This window comes from Coregonus clupeaformis, chromosome 18, assembly GCF_020615455.1.
Source record: "Coregonus clupeaformis isolate EN_2021a chromosome 18, ASM2061545v1, whole genome shotgun sequence".
NCBI classification, from domain to species: Eukaryota; Metazoa; Chordata; class Actinopteri; order Salmoniformes; family Salmonidae; genus Coregonus; species Coregonus clupeaformis.
In genome coordinates, this window is record NC_059209.1 from 52,211,454 (window position 1) to 52,227,730 (window position 16,277).

The 16,277-nt window shown below is 43.1% G+C and overlaps 1 pseudogene; it reads right to left on the bottom strand.

The window, feature by feature from the left end:
* Window positions 1-5,566: 5,566 nt before the first annotated feature.
* The window catches only part of LOC121573825, a 40,360-nt pseudogene continuing 29,649 nt past the window's right edge, over window positions 5,567-16,277 (bottom strand).

Below are 16,277 nucleotides of genomic sequence, written 5' to 3' on the forward strand. Positions count from 1 at the left end.
TGGAACACGGGTAACAACAAACCTGCAGGGAATACTGGGGGAACACTGGGGGAGGAGCCTTCTGCTGAAGGAGGGCCTGAGGCCTGGACGTTAAAGTCTCATCTGACATTGCTTTTAAACTTTAAACTTGCTTGACATGAGACGATATAACATAATTATAAAATTATATTAAGTCGCCCTCACTGATTTTTTAGATAATAGCAGTTTTGGTATAAACGTCTTTGGAATTTCAACAGATTTCAGTAGAACAAAATGCTTTCCACCCCACCCACCTTGTTTAAATGTAGAAATCAGGAGCTTTCTGAATAAGGAGTTGCTAATTCTTACTACAACCACGCCTTTTAAATATCCCAAATGTATGACACTTTACTACAGCTAGCTAAACAGTAACTCTGCAGGTGGTGAAAGGGGCTTGTGTGTGTGTGTGTGTGTGCGCGCGCGTGTGTGTGTATTGGTGGAAGGGGGTGGGTGGATTAGCGTGCCTCTCATCTCTCCTGTCTGTAATGAGACTGGACACTGGCTCCACGTCGACCCCCAACCCTCTAACTACTCACTGGGGGGTGCGTCTCTATTCCCGTTTCATGTGTGTATGCGCCTCGTTTGTGTGTGTGTGTGTGTGTGCATGTGTCTGTCTCTGTGTCTGTCTGTGCATTTGTTCCTGTGTGTATGAGAGGGGAGGGTGGGTTTCCTGGGTCTAGTAATAGTTGGTGTGAGTTTCTGGGCTGGTGAACAGGGCATGACTCTATTAGGTGGTTTGTCTTTTTGTGCAGCAGGGGGCCTCCTCACGGAGCTCCGCACTGGAGACATTCAGGCTAGTCACCGAGCCTCCTCACGGAGCTCCATACTGGAGACAGGCAGTCTGGTTACTGGGCCCCCTCACGGAGGTCCATGCTGCAGACGGACGGGGAGGTCAGGGAGGATCTCTGCCACCCACTTGAACAGCCTCTGACCCTCTCTGAACCTGCAGGATTAGGGTTGTTTAACGTATACAGGGATCTATACTGCAGACTGTATGGACTATATACAGCACTAGACCAGTGTTGAGGTAGGACGACAGCATTTCCAGATCCTCTAATCAGGTTAGTCTGACCTCTCTGACCTGTCTGCTGGTAGCTTGACCTACAACCCCTCCCATTGTCTTTGTGCTGCAGCCCACTGACCCGCTCACCAGTGTGTGTGTGTATGTGTGTGTGTGTGTGTTTTCATGTGAGTGATGAGGAAGACTAATGATGAGTTCAGAGCAATGATGATCTGTATTTATCTATCCCTTGCCCAATTTACCAGATCTTACCCCCACTGGTTTTTGTGTGTGTGGGATCCTGCTCACAAAACTCACACAGATAAGAGCTAGTGTATCAGCATCATGTAATGGAGCTAAAGCTTTGTTCACTCTGCACGTGACTGCAGCACTTAATGCTCAAATCAGATTTGTTTTCTAATTTGTTCTGGGAAGGCTGAGTATGCAAACAGTGACGAGATCAGATTCATAGAAATGGGTTATATTTCTATGATTGAACGTGTGTGTTCAGACAATAGGATTTGATAGGATTTGAGTCACTTCAAACTATCAGTCTGAACAGCTTTTTTAGTCTTAAAATTAAGTCCTGTTTCCCTGCTTCAGTCCACCTGCAGCATCAGTACAGGCTAACACTACGACTACAACACACATATGCCTGCTTGTACACTGCCAACTGCTCGTACGTACACCCACCCCTGTGCTCTTTGCCCTCTCTTATCCCTGACAGCCTTGTGTCCATATTAAGATCTACTCCAGAACAACCAAGACTATTTCAGCCATAAAGTCTCATTTGGGGTTATTAGCCTGAGTCTGGGGCTCATTACTGTGAACAGCTTAATGACATTACCACTCTTAGGGCTTTTAAACCATAGAATTAGAATTTATAGAACATACATTATCCTTCTAATCTTCCCTGGTGGGTGTACTGGCAGCCATATTTGATACATACCATTTGGAATGTTGAATCAAATAAAGAGGAACTGCCGTGGTCATGGTAAGTAAGCTATCATTGTTGCAGGCACCAGCTGTTGTAACTAACTGTAAATATGCGTAGCCATAGCTACTAGCTAACTAACTAGCCTAGTTTACAAAACTAGAGTGGCTAGAAGAGCATCAGACCACTCCACTGCTGTAAGTGACTGACTCCTAGGCCCTGCTTCTGTAAGTGGAACATAAACAGCTTTTTCAATCACACTTAATTTCTGATTGCTTATTTCCTCCAAATTATGTATGACCAAACATCACACAAATGCCTCACTGTGTTCTTAAAGGGGATGGGTAAAACTGTGGATATTTATGTCAGATTATAATTAGATCTAATACTTGTCTATTACCAAAACCAAGGAAGGAGGGAGAGGGGAGGGAGAGGGGAGGGAGAGGGGACGAAAGAGAGGAATGGAGGGAGGGAGAGAAGGGAAGACAGAGAGGGATGGAGGAGGGAGGGAGAGGGGAAGAAAGAGAGGGAGTGGAGGAGGGGGAGAGAGGGGAAGAAAGAGAGGGAGTGGAGGAGGGGGAGAGAGGGGAAGCAAGAGAGGGAGTGGAGGAGGGGGGAGAGGGGAAGAAAGAGAGGGAGTGGAGGAGGGAGGGGGTAGGGAGGCAGAGATAACAATAAGCACCACTTAGGCTCTTTGATCATATGGTTCATCCATCTCCCAGTTAGACCAGTGTGTTTAAGACAGTCTCCAGACTGAACACTCAGCTTTTGCAATGCACACACAAGCGCACGCGCACGTGCACACACACACACACACACACACACACACACACACACACACACACACACACACACACACACACAATATCCCCAGTCTGTTTGATAGTCTCAACCGTTACAGAGAGACATTTGTCATTCATAACCTGATTGTGTCATTTCTCTGTCTGAAGAACCCTGTTATATTATTACAGTAGTGTAACTGAACATTCCTCTAGGAGCGTGTGATTTATCTCCACTTTGTTTGTGTGACAGACGGATCAGGGGCCTCTCCCTCTCTCCTCTCCTCTTCGCTTCCCCTCTCCTCCTTTCAGTGCTCTCTAACACAGGAGAGAAAGGGTTAAGGAGAAACGGACCCTCAAAGGCACTGTCTGCTTAACCCCCGACCCCAGACACAGAGAGAGAGAGAGATACAGAGAGAAAAAAAGAGAGATAGAGGGAGAAAGAGGGACAGAGATGTAGAGAGTAAGAGTGTGTTTACATTTTGTCTGTGGCAAAGTCTTGGAGAGAAAGCTGGGGAAAGTCAAGCTGACACACACACACATGCACGCACACACACATTTCTCTACAAAGCACTGTGTCTGTCTGAGTGTCTGTGTGTGTGTCGTAACGGTCTCGTCTCTTCCCTGAGCTGTGAGCAGGTGTGCGTGTGAGGAGTCCTTAACCCCACTGAGGTGCAGAAACATGACACCTTAACGAGAAACACTACAGAGGAAAGAGAGAGGGAGAGTGAGATAGGGGACCACCAACAGTCATCATGGAGATGCCCGCTACACTCCAGCACAGCCAACCCCACTCTTCTCTGGGCAGTAGGTCATCTGTGTGATGGGGTCCAGCTGGAGGAGACTCGAGAGGCCAAACAACCTGTCACAGATAAACACACACACACACACACAGCTGCACTCGAACCCCAGTACTAGACTACTCTGTTTAACTTAAGCTCCTTTATCAACACTGACAGCTCAGGTCACCTCATAGGTGTTCTTTAACCTGCACTGTAGGAGTAACCCCCTACTCAACCTTAGTGTGCATATGTGCATGTTCATGTGTATGCGTGTGTGTTCTCATCCTGCTGTGGTCCATGGCCAGCAGCACACTCTTAGAAAAAAGGGTTCCAAAAGGTTTATTTGGCCAAATGGAACCAAAAAGGGTTCTACCTGGAACCAAAAATGGTTATTCAAAGGGTTCTCCTATGGGGACAACCGAAGAACCCTTTTAGGTTCTAGATAGTTTAAAAAAATTATACGAGTGTACTCCCTGTAGAGAGATGAGTAAGGAGAGTCTTCTTGAGAGTCTTCTACAGTATGTTGAAGTATATGATGCATGTCTCTTCAGAAGGAACATAAATATGACAACAAATATATTCCAAATTCTCTTCAAATTTATTTCAGTTCTGTATATAAATGTGTGTATATTTACATCAGAAGAACAGAAAAAGTAACAAGCCATTTATTACAACCATGTTAAACATTGTCTTCATAAGGAAATGACAGGAGATAGAAGACAGGAGGGAAAGCAACAAACAAATCTTCAATGAGAAACAAACAACTTGAACAATTCAACCAATAATGTGTCATTTCACGAACTTACAACAAAACCAGACAAAATCTCTATACCAATAAATACTATAGACAATTACAATACAATAAAGCAAAAACACTTCCCACTTGATCACAGGACGGCTCTTTTGAACTTATTTCTCAACTCTTACACACACTAACACACACACACACACACACACACACACAGGAATGACTCTCCCTCAGCACATACAGAGGGTACCTACTGATCCTCTGTGAACCAATAGGAACTATTCCTATGTTAGTGCAAATCACCTGGCCATCACCCAGTTCAAAATAATGCACCCACTGACTCATATGATGTTTATGTTTTAGTTGACCTTGTTGGCAAAACGTTGTAGTGGCCCCCCTCTTGAAGGCAGAGAGAACCTTTTTAAGTTTTAAAGTTCATTTCCTGCAATTCTACAAATTTTGCCATGGGGTGGAGAGAAATGTTGCAATTTTATAACACATTTCATGCAGTTTTACTAGTTTTGCCATGGGGCGGAGAGAAAAATGTGCAGTTTACCGCAAATTTCCTGAAATTCTACACATTTTGCCATGACATGCCATGATAATATGAAATCTTAGTGAGAGTGACTCACAATATCAATGAGGGCCCCCTGGAGTTCATGGCCCCTGTGCACGTGCCCTTCATGCCCGGTCGGTAATTCGGCCATGATTACTACAAGTTTAGATATCTGGATAGACTAACTTACCAATCAAAAATGTTTTTGCTGACATGGGCTTATTGAGTGACTGACATAACAAGAGGAATGATGCACAACTAGTTTTGATTGGTCAGTTCGGGGGAACAGAGTGTTGTTTGGTCATTTTGGGAGTAAAGGACATGGCAGCAGTGACAGCAGCATGATGATGAGATGTGTGAATACCCAAAATGCAATGGGAGTGTGTACAGGTCTTCTGCCCTGCGGCTGCCTCTAAACAAGATCTCTGTTTGTGTCAGCGTGTGTTCGAGTGTGTGTGTGTGTGTGTGTGTGTGTGTGTGCAGGCACGTGCACAGTACAGGAGGCTGCTGAGGGGAGGATGGCTCATAATAATGGCTGGAACGGAGCGAATGGAATGGCATCAAACACATGGAAACCATTTGTTTGATGTAATTGTTACTATTCAACTTATTCCACTCCAGCCATTACCACGAGCCCATCTTCCCCAATTAAGGTGCCAACAACCTCCTGTGGTGCACAGATAGAGCCCTAGGGGTGCTGGAGCACCTGCCATTTTGCCCTCCTATGAAAAAAGTGCCCTTTTGATTGGTGCCGTTTTTTAAAACAAATTATATTTAATTGCAGTAATTTTCTCTCTTCTAACTTCCAATGCAACACATTGTCCATCAAACTATATCATTTCTCTTAAACCTTGCAAAATGTCCCCTCCGCCACCCTTCTGCCACTGCGAGTGTGGCAGTGCGCTGCTGCAATCATCCTACATGCATGAGCTACCTACCAGTGCCGGGTGGTGAATTTGAAATGAATACTGCCAGTAGTAGGTTACTTTGGAGTTGCAAGCATGTGTTGTTTCACGGTCAGGGACATGGAAGGGGGCATCTGCAGTTTGACTGTTTGTCAGTAGCAGAACAAATTCAAATCAGGTAAACACTAGTTAGCTTGTTTTGACAGCATAGCCTTGCTAACTTGCTGATTCATAACCTACATTCTAGATGATCAGCTGATATAGCCCACCCCGGTAGTGGTTCTAGCAAAGATAGGCTACTTTTAACTAAATCCCTTTCATCTGTGGTTCTAGCTTTAATAGCCTACAATGTGTGATGAGTGAGTGTGTTTTTGCAGAGAATTAAGGCCTATGTAAAAAAAAAAAAAAAAAATACATGAGAATTTGGCTACAGGAGCAGTAGAAAACTATGAATGGATTTAAGTTAGAATGTTTTTTTTTGGGGGGGGGGGGGGTTATTTCACTTTGAGCACCTGCCCCACCAAAGATCTGTGCATGCCCCTGTGTGTGTGTGCGTGTGTATGTGTGTGTGTCCATGTGTGTCACGTCTTACTCCCTGCAGCCTGGTCTAAACTAACTGTTTATCTCTCTTCTGCTCTGCCTGTGGCCACTGCAGCCCCTCTCAGCCGACATTAACTCACAGCAGCTCTGATCTGAGCTGACACAAACACACACCAACTGGAAACCACGGCCACAGAGACACAGTCTCACTTCTTCAGGGGACTGATAGTTTACATAGTGCATTATTAAAAACAGTCTCAGGGATGATGCTCGGAACGCTGTAGTTGATGGTGTCATCTTCCTTCCTGTCCCTCCAGTTAGAGTGCTTATCCACCCGGTTCCGCTAACATCAGTTCCTTCCAGAGCGGTCCCAGTCAGAGGGGGATAGAATTCAATGTAACACAAAGACAATCCAAGGCTCAATCCACAGTACAGGGAAAGACACAATTGGCAAATTAAATCTCTTCACACATCAAAGGACAACACCTCACATAAATAGAACCCCCAGCCACCAATCAGAGTCTTTCCCCTACACCTGTGGTCCAATCAGGTGGGCTCGCTCCACTCTGGGACACCTCCCCTGATCTGTGTGTGTAGGGTGTGGTATTGGGGAGGAGATAGGGAGGAGGGGTAGCAGTGGTACTCTCTGAGGGGTGGGCTGGTGTGTTGGGGTGTCTGTGGTGGTCTGGAGTTCTGGGTCTGGTAGGGGCAGTGAGAGAGACAGTCCCCCAGAGGAGGAGAGCCCTGGTGGGCTACGGAGCTCAGCTGAGAGTAGGGCTGGTGGGGGAAGGTCATGTAGGGGTCAGTAGGGGTCATGGGGGTCATGGCAGGAGTCAAAGGGCAGCTGTAGGACCAGGATGTACAGCTGAGGTCATCCAGTCTGGGCTCAGATCCAGCAAACATACACGCCTGCCGCTGCCCCGTCTCTGACCTGTAGGGGGAGTCAGAGAGACCAGGGGCATGGGGATGGACAGCGGGAGGGAGAGGAGGTGGAGGGTAAGCAGATGGGTGATAGTAAGACTCAACATCGCTGGGAGAACTGTTGATGTAGGACTTCCTGTACTGGTGATGCTCTGTTGTAGGACAGCTATCATCCACTGTAGAGAGAGAGAGAGAGAGAGAGAGAGAGAGAGAGAGAGAGAGAGAGAGAGAGAGAGAGAGAGAGAGAGAGAGAGAGAGAGAGAGAGAGAGAGAGAGATGGAGAAGGAGGTGTAAGATTGAGGAATACACTATGAAAGGGACTGCCCAGCAAGCACATTTGGTTCCTTGGAAGTTGTGGGAACGTACATTTTTGGTTCCCCGTTGGTTCTAGTAATGAAGCCTTAAGTTCCCTGACTGACAAAACTGAATGTTTTTTTTAAACATTCTGAGAACGGAAGTGAAAATGTCTCCTGTTCTGGGAAAGATCATTTTTAGGTTGCAGGGAGGTTCTGAGAGCGTTTTACTGTGGTTCCCTGAAAGTTTTCCTGGAAGGTTTTATTAACATTCTGAGAACAGAAATTTTAGGTTATTTTGAGGTTTGTTAATCTTCCTTAAAACATTCACTGAATGTTTCAATAAGTATTTTAATAACAATGATAGCTTGCATTAACTGTTTTGAATTCGAAGCACAGATAGGACACATGGAAATTAATTTGCTTAGGCATTAATCAAGCAAATACATTAATTTTTTTATTGTGGCACGGCGTCAGTGAGATTCAAACCTATGATCTTCTGGTCTATATCCATGGAATTAGTCCACTGCGCCACCAGGATGTAGCTAGCATGCCATGTTTTTTAAAGCTCATACAAAGCTGTTCAATTTAGTCTATTCAAACAGATCCCATTTCAAAGGAAACAAGCACTCATTAAGATCAGGTGTGGCCAATAAGTGGGCGTGACACTTAATAAGATAGAAAAGAGAGTTTTGTTGATGCTGAGACGGAATGTAAACATTTTTCAATAACATTACTAATGTGTTTATGGAAAGTTTTCTTGAAATAGAATCTTGAGAAAACCTGCAGAAAACGTTATGCTTAAATACTGAAATTCCTACAAAAGAACGTTGTTTCTTAACGTTCTGAGAACGTTACTTTAAATAGAATCACAAGGAAACCTGTAGGAAACGTTATGCTGAAGTATTGAAATTCCCACAGGAGAACGTTGTTTCTTAATGTTCTCTGAACTATTTGAGAACATTCCCAATGTCAAACTAGTTGGAGAATGTTCCTAGAATTAATTGTAACCATGTTTGAACCTTTAGGAAACGTTCTGTTAAAGTAATGAAATATCAAGAAAATAACATTATTTTGTCAAGTTCCTTAAATGTGATGAGAATATTCCAAAGCCAAGCAACTATCCTGCACCATTCTTAGAACGTTGTGGGTAGGTTGTATGCAAAATAACCATAGGACAAACAAGCTCTCATTAAGCTCTAAGAAACATATGGTTCTGAGAATGCTATGTGCTAGCTGGGTGGTCTTCCACTAGCAACGACAATCACAGAAACAAAACATGCCAGAGACAAGGAGGCACAACAAACTGATCCAGTGTCTAGAGCAGGGGTGTCAAACTAATTTTGCCATGGGGGTCTTCAACAAGGTCTTTTCGATGCTCCCTGATCTGTCTAGCTTTCATTTAGGTGATTATTCAACAAGTTCTGAATGACATCAGAATGAGACGTTCATTCATGTTTCTCATTCGACAATTTCGAGGTTGTTCCAAAGTCAAATTTCAAAGTGTTTAAGGGTAAGTTTAGGCATTAACTCCAAATTCTTAAGGTTAGGCATTAACTCCGAATGGTTAAGGTAACGGTTAAAGTTTGGGATAAGCTTAAAACAAAAATATTATTACAACTTTCTATTATTGGATTTGAACTTGCAGATGATTACGCCCATCCGCCATCCTAGCAAAACCAAAACCTACTTGAAGGTAACAGCGCTCACTGTTGTCCCTAGTGGCTGGCTTCCACGTCAACTCCCAACGTCCTCAGACATGAATGGATGTCGAATAATGACTTGTATAAAGGGTTATCTGGCTGGATTATTAACGAGCTGGACACAGTCAGGAAACTGTATGAATGTAAGTCCATTATAATTTCTACACAGTTTTGATTTGGTTTTAGTCATTTGAAAGTATATTGAAAAAAACTAAAAAACAAATCTAAAATCTAAAAAGAAATACTCAAACCACCCGTGGGCCGGATGTTTGACACCCCTGGTCTAGAGTGAATTGTTAGCGGACAAATGCAGCGTTGCGTACCTTTGCTCTTGTTGCAGTGGTACACCTGCATGTGTTTTTGTGGGTCTGGTTGGGGGAAGGTGTAGGGGGCTGGAGGGGGGTGAGGAGGTCCTGGGTGGTGCTGCTCACCCCATTCTCACAGGAATAGGGGTGTGAACCCAACCCCCCCGCTTCCCCCCCAAACGGACTCACACTAGGACACACCCTCTGACGCACTGAGCTACGAGGAACCACCGGATACTCCTTACTGAGAGAGAGAGAGAGAGAGAGAGAGAGAGAGAGAGAGAGAGAGAGAGAGAGAGTCCAAACACAGTAATGAGACAGACCTCCAGTCACTGCAGATATATGAGTATATTTTAGGCCAAACCATCTAATTAACATACAGTACAGTGGGGAAAAAAAGTATTTAGTCAGCCACCAATTGTGCAAGTTCTCCCACTTAAAAAGATGAGAGAGGCCTGTAATTTTCATCATAGGTACATGTCAACTATGACAGACAAAATGAGGAAAGAAATTCCAGAAAATCACATTGTAGGATTTTTTATGAATTTATTTGCAAATAATGGTGGAAAATACGTATTTGGTCAATAACAAAAGTTTCTCAATACTTTGTTATATACCCCTTGTTGGCAATGACACAGGTCAAACGTTTTCTGTAAGTCTTCACAAGGTTTTCACACACTGTTGCTGGTATTTTGGCCCATTCCTCCATGCAGATCTCCTCTAGAGCAGTGATGTTTTGGGGCTGTCCATGGGCAACACGGACTTTCAACTCCCTTCAAAGATTTTCTATGGGGTTGAGATCTGGAGACTGGCTAGGCCACTCCAGGACTTTGAAATGCTTCTTACGAAGCCACTCCTTTGTTGCCCGGGCGGTGTGTTTGGGATCATTGTCATGCTGAAAGACCCAGCCACGTTTCATCTTCAATGCCCTTGCTGATGGAAGGAGGTTTTCACTCAAAATCTCACGATACATGGCCCCATTCATTCTTTCCTTTACACGGATCAGTCGTCCTGGTCCCTTTGCAGAAAAACAGCCCCAAAGCATGAAGTTTCCACCGCCATGCTTCACAGTAGGTATGGTGTTCTTTGGATGCAACTCAGCATTCTTTGTCCTCCAAACACAATGAGTTGAGTTTTTACCAAAAAGTTATATTTTGGTTTCATCTGACCATATGACATTCTCCCAATCCTCTTCTGGATCATCAAAATGCACTCTAGCAAACTTCAGACGGGCCTGGACATGTACTGGCTTAAGCAGGGGGACACGTCTGGCAATGCAGGATTTGAGTCCCTGGCGGAGTAGTGTGTTACTGATGGTAGGCTTTGTTACTTTGGTCCCAGCTCTCTGCAGGTCATTCACTAGGTCCCCCCGTGTGGTTCTGGGATTTTTGCTCACCGTTCTTGTGATCATTTTGACCCCACAGGGTGAGATCTTGCGTGGAGCCCCAGATCGAGGGAGATTATCAGTGGTCTTGTATGTCTTCCATTTCCTAATAATTGCTCCCACAGTTGATTTCTTCAAACCAAGCTGCTTACCAATTGCAGATTCAGTCTTCCCAGCCTGGTGCAGGTCTACAATTTTGTTTCTGGTGTCCTTTGACAGCTCTTTGGTCTTGACCATAGTGGAGTTTGGAGTGTGACTGTTTGAGGTTGTGGACAGGTGTCTTTTATACTGATAACAAGTTCAAACAGGTGCCATTAATACAGGTAACGAGTGGAGGACAGAGGAGCCTCTTAAAGAAGAAGTTACAGGTCTGTGAGAGCCAGAAATCTTGCTTGTTTGTAGGTGACCAAATACTTATTTTCCACCATAATTTGCAAATAAATTCATAAAAAATCCTACAATGTGATTTTCTGGATTTTTTTTCCTCAATTTGTCTGTCATAGTTGACGTGTACCTATGATGAAAATGACAGGCCTCTCTCATCTTTTTAAGTGGGAGAACTTGCACAATTGGTGGCTGACTAAATACTTTTTTCCCCCACTGTATATGTGAAAATATTGTCTAAGCTGCTTGCATTACACAAGAATTTACTTCAATCTGTTCTTAGATTTACTGTATATTTCCATACTTGTGTCTACCCCTTCAGAATCAAACAACTCAATTACACACTCAGTATTTGATTCTTTTTGTACTCTCACTCCCAGTTTCATCATTCTTTTTCTATTATAGACTTGCATTTTATGAAGTATTTGCCTGCTGTACAGCAAATATCCACTGTGAAAAACTACATATTTTATTCTCTCTAATCACTTTTCCTCCACTCTCTCTCCCTCTCTCTCACTTTCTTTTTACAAAATCTTGCCTGCAATATTATCACTTAAGTTAAAGGAAAACGCTTGTCGGTCTCATACATTTTGTTTCTGATTCATTGAGGGGACTTATAGTGAAGATGTGAATGCATAGCCCTGTCTCTCTCTGGTTTTAATTTAATAATTTCTGATTGTTTCCGAGAGGGGGGAAAAAACGGTATTTTTATGTATTTTAAGTTAGTTCAATTTATTTTACACAGGCCTCTCAGCGACCTCAGTGTTATGTAGGGGACAGTGGGCTGTGTCTCTCTACCTCTCATCCTGCTGTGACACACACACAAACACACACATACGTATGCACACACACACTGTGCTGAGAGATAATATACTTCTCTAAAAATAAACTCTCAGCCACATGCCACTTCAGATTCTCTCCTCTCACCCTCGTCTCTCCCTCTCTCTAACACCCCAGTCCACCCCCTTTCTTCTTTCCCCCTCCCTTTCTCCTCACCTAGAGCAGTCTAGTGACTAAGGAAACACCTTTTCAGTCCTCCCTCCTCATCCTCTCTCCCGCTCTCCTCCTTCTCCTAATCTACAGTCTCTCTCTCTGAGAGGACATAGAACATTTAACCCCTTAAACTGCTGACACAAAACAGACTGTCCCTTTCAGACATCTGAGGCTATGTACTTCAGCACTTTGGATTTGAAATGATACAATTACTCCGAGGTTAAAGGGTAGACTGTCAGCTTGAATTTGAGGGTATTTTCATTCATATTGGGTGAACCGTTTAGAAATTATAGCACTTTCTGTACATAGTCCACCCGTTTTAGGGGACCAAAAGTATTGGGACAAATTCACTTATATGTGTATTAAAGTAGTCAAAAGTGTAGTATTTGGTCCCATATTCCTAGAACGCAATGATTACATCAAGCTTGTGACTCTACAAACTTGTTGGATGCATTTGCTGATTGTTTTGGTTGTGTTTCAGATTATTTTGTTCCCAATAGAAATGAATGGTAAATAATGTATTGTGTCATTTTGGAGTCACTTTATTGTAAAAAAGAATAGAATATGTTTCTAAACACTTCTACATTAATGTGGATATTACCATGACTACAGAGAGTACTGAATTAATCGTAAATAATATTAAGTGAGAAAGTTACAGATGCACATATACAGTGGCAAGAAAAAGTATGTGAACCCTTTGGAATTACCTGGATTTCTGCAAAATTGGTAATATAATGTGATCTGATCTTCATCTAAATCACAACAATAGACAAACACAGTCTGCTTAAACTAATAACATACAAATTATTGTATTTTTCTTGTCTATATTGAATACATCATTTAAACATTCACAGTGTAGGTTGGAAAAAGTATGTGAACCCCTAGGCTAATGACTTCTCCAAAAGCTAATTGGAGTCAGGAGTCAGCTAACCTGGAGTCCAATCAATGAGACGAGATTGGAGATGTTGGTTAGAGCTGCCCTGCCCTATAAAACAATGTGAGTTTGCTATTCACAAGAAGCATTGCCTGATGTGAACCATGCCTCGATACGAAAGAGATCTCAGAAGACCTAAGATTAACAATTGTTGACTTGCATAAAGCTGGAAAGGGATACAAAAGTATCTCTACAAGCCTTGATGTTCATCAGTCCACAGTAAGACAAATAGTCTATAAATGGAGAAAGTTCAGCACTGTTGCTACTCTCCCTAGGAGTGGCCGTCCTGCAAAGATGACTGCAAGAGGCCTCCTGTAGCTCAGTTGGTAGAGCATGGCGCTTGCAATGCCAGGGTTGTGGGTTCGTTTCCCATGGGGGGCCAGTATGAAAAAAAATTTATGCACTCACTACCTGTAAGTCGCTCTGGATAAGAGCGTCTGCTAAATTACTAAAATGTAAAAATGTAAAAAAAGAGCACAGCGCAGAATGCTCAATGAGGTTAAGAAGAATCCTAGAGTGTCAGCTAAAGACTTATAGAAATCTCTGGAACATGTTAACATCTCTGTGGACTAGTCTACGATACGTAAAACACTAAACAAGAATGGTGTTCATGGGAGGACACCACGGAAGAAGCCACTGCTGTCCAAAAAAAACATTGCTGCACATCTGAAGTTTGCAAAAGAGCACCTGGATGTTCCACAGTGCTACTGGCAAAATATTCTGTGGACAGACTAAAGTTGAGTTGTTTGTCAGTTCCCGAGGGAGATTGCAGAACGGCGCAAAGTTCTGTACCCAATCTTCAAGGAAAATAGATTAAAAGGGAAGCGTGTTGCTCTCGTAGTCGATAACTGTATATTGACAACCAAATGTTCCGCAACACAAAGACTACTCCATGGCTATTCTGAAAGTTCTAATAGAGGAATCGAATAATGGAACACCCAATACTAGCCATGGTAGGGATTGTAATAATAAAACACATTTATAGTATTTTATAAAGGGATAAGACGGCATTACAAGAAAGAATAACAAGTGAATTAATACATTTTCAAATATTACTAATTAGAACACAAGTACTCAATCAACATAGTGGAGATAAAAACATAGCAAACAGAAGACATAGAAGGCACAGTATGTGGGTATGTGTGGATGTATTGTGATGGAAGGTGTGGTGTGCGTTTTTGTGTTTGGAAAAGTGTGGCGTTAAGTGAGTGAGAAAGGAAATGGTTGCATATCCTAGAACCAATATATGTCTGTGAGCAGGGGTTGTGAGAGAGAGCTTTCAATTTTGTGCAGATGAGGGATATACATTTTAAAATAAAGTATACATCTAATTAATTTTTTATTGTCCAATCAGGATGGAACGGTCCCCAACCCTATAGCCTAGACATCCACCTGAGCGACCCATACACCAAAGACAAGTCCCCATCTGTTTTATGGCCCTGCTGTGAGTTGCCTATCTGCAGCCAAAACAGAAAGATAAATGCGGTCAGAGACCTACTAGAGCAGCACTGCCCCCTCAAGATTCTGAGCCTGCCTGGCAGGGTTGGTCCTACAAAGCCAGAGCCCCCTGATGGGAGAGCATAATATACAAGGAAATTCTCAAAGCTGCTAATGAGAACCTTGACAACCTTGTACCTAGCCGGTGGGGATTCCAGTGGGGTAACCCCACCCAGGTAGTGGTAGTTCTGGCAACACTGGCTGCAGTAACCCATGGGGAGGGGGTCACACTCGGACAATCAGAGAGGGGGCATATTATTGTGGCCCTGGTGGCACAAAATAATCAAAGGTCTGACTGCACGGAGATGCTTGGGGAAAATGGTTACAACGGGGGACCAGAGTGTTTGTGTTTCAGGGGAAGAGGTTGGATCTGATCTCCATCACCTAGGACTTGACATAGGTTAATCAAATTTCAAATTTTGCATTCTTTCTCAAACAGCTGTAACTGTATATGCATTCGTAAATCAGGTCCTTTCTTGACTTGGGCTCTGGGATGTAACAACCGTTGAGCATCTGAGTTTATGGTTGATTGTGGAGGAAAGGGGTTGAGTGTGTAAGAGTATGTGTGTATGTGTGTGTGTGTGTGTATCCCACATCTGTTGCAAGGATGTTAGGGAGAATATAGGATGAACTACAATAATTGTTTGCTAAAATAATAATTGCTTGACAAAAATGTAATGTAATACAATGGTAATCCGGGTTATAGGTAACAATCCTCTGCATGAACTGCCTACATTATTACGCATATTAATTGCTAATGATGGAAATTAAGATATGCAAGATATTTGAATAGGTATATATTTTTAATAGCTATACAGTGGGGAGAACAAGTATTTGATACACTGCCAATTTTGCAGGTTTTCCTACTTACAAAGCATGTAGAGGTCTGTAATTTTTTATCATAGGTACACTTCAACTGTGAGAGACGAAATATAAAACAAAAATCCAGAAAATCACATTGCATGATTTTTAAGTAATTAACTTGCATTTTATTGCATGACATAAGTATTTGATACATCAGAAAAGCAGAACTTAATATTTGGTACAGAAACCTTTGTTTGCAATTACAGAGATCATACGTTTCCTGTAGGTCTTGACCAGGTTTGCACACAATGCAGCAGGGATTTTGGCCCACTCCTCCATACAGACCTTCTCCAGATCCTTCAGGTTTCGGGCTGTCGCTGGGCAATATGGCATTCAGCTCCCTCCAAATATTTTCTATTGGGTTCAGGTCTGGAGACTGGCTAGGCCACTCCAGGACCTTGAGATGCTTCTTACGGAGCCACTCCTTAGTTGCCCTGGCTGTGTGTTTCGGGTCGTTGTCATCTTCAATGCTCTTACTGAGGGAAGGGGGTTGTTGGCCAAGATCACGCGATACATGGCCCCATCCATCCTCCCCTCAATACGGTGCAGTCGTCCTGTCCCCTTTGCAGAAAAGCATCCCCAAAGAATGATGTTTCCACCTCCATGCTTCACATTGGGATGGTGTTCTTGGGGTTGTACTCATCCTTTTTCTTCCTCCAAACACGGCGAGTGGAGTTTAGACCAAAAAGCTCTATTGATCTCTGTAATTGCAAACAAAGGTTTCTGTACCAAATATT